The sequence below is a fragment of the Chrysochloris asiatica genome, unplaced genomic scaffold (assembly GCF_000296735.1).
Source record: "Chrysochloris asiatica unplaced genomic scaffold, ChrAsi1.0 scaffold00333, whole genome shotgun sequence".
Classification (NCBI taxonomy): domain Eukaryota; kingdom Metazoa; phylum Chordata; class Mammalia; order Afrosoricida; family Chrysochloridae; genus Chrysochloris; species Chrysochloris asiatica.
In genome coordinates, this window is record NW_006408851.1 from 151,250 (window position 1) to 152,532 (window position 1,283).

Genomic DNA, 1,283 nt, shown 5'->3' on the forward strand with positions numbered 1-1,283 from the left:
GACACAAAACCACCTTCCCTCAGACCTACTTAGTGCCATGATGAGAGGGCTAAGCACCTGAACTGAGAGCTAGTGATTCCAGTCCATAGCCCTCCATACAGGATAAGCAACCAAAAGACTGATTTGGGAGTTCCATCACAAACTGCACTTAGGGACCAGTTTGGGCCAACATTAGTCACATCCTCTGGCCTTAGCTACATGACTACCCCTCCACAACCCACCCACCACTACCAGTGGTATCTGCATCTGTATCACCATGGAGAACCAAAGGAGAGGACAGAAGCTCCCAGGCAAGGAGAACTCTCAGAAAGATCTTCCAAGTCACTCACAAATCTGGAAGTGCTCCTTCCGCCAGTCTACAAGAGAACCAACAAGTTCATGTCAGATTACAGGCTTTGAACATTAGAATCAACTCCTTTTCTTATAAAACATATTGATGCAGGAGTTCTAGGTGGAAACGTTTTGGAAACATAAAAGTGACGTATTTATTTTTCCCTGTCTCTCACACATCCAGAACACTCACCTTCCCATGAAACCTTGCAGCTTTCCCTAGAAAGCTAAACCATGAGACTGAACATAGTCTACTTAAACAAAAAGGTCAGTGCCCAATTTTGGCTATCTAAGTATACTTTCTATCCAGGCAACTACATTTAAACCTAGGTATTGTTGAAAAATAATTGAGGAAATTAGAGTTATTGATCAAAGACAATAAAAAATAATTGATCAAAGGCATCTATTTACTTATGAACTGTTGCTAGAGTTAAACTTGAAAGGTGACTCTAAACAATGCATAGAGAGAAATGCAAATGGCTGAGCTGAACTTACAGAATAACTATAAGCCATGCTGTGATTAAGTGCCATGCAGTTGGTTTCAACTCATAACAACTCTGTACAGGGTTTCCAAAGCTTTAATTATTTTGTACAAGCAGAGGAGTCATCTTTCTCCTGTAGTGTCTAGTGAAAACAAACAGCCATGTCCTGAATTTTCTTCCCTTTTGGCTTATAGTCATGGAACATAGTGGTTCCATAGGACATGGCAATAACTGACCCAAGTTAAAAGGCAAAAGAGTGATTTTAAAGAAAGAAGAAAGAGAAGTTCAAAGCATGAAGCACATACACACAGTAAGAGATCAGACACTAGTGATCTGTCTCTCTTCATCAGGTACTGGGAGCAAAAACACTCATTTATCCATAGGAAATATGAAAAACATTGAATCTAGTTATTCCCTTCCTTCAAGAATAGCCCATAGCGAAAACCATCACCATAGAAAGCTTGCAAGTCC

General features: G+C 40.2%; 1 protein-coding gene across 1 annotated transcript in view; it reads right to left on the minus strand.

The window, feature by feature from the left end:
• LOC102812627 overlaps nucleotides 1-1,283 on the minus strand; it is a 21,546-nt gene that overhangs the window by 2,383 nt on the left and 17,880 nt on the right. The gene's annotated exons all lie outside the window — the stretch shown is intronic.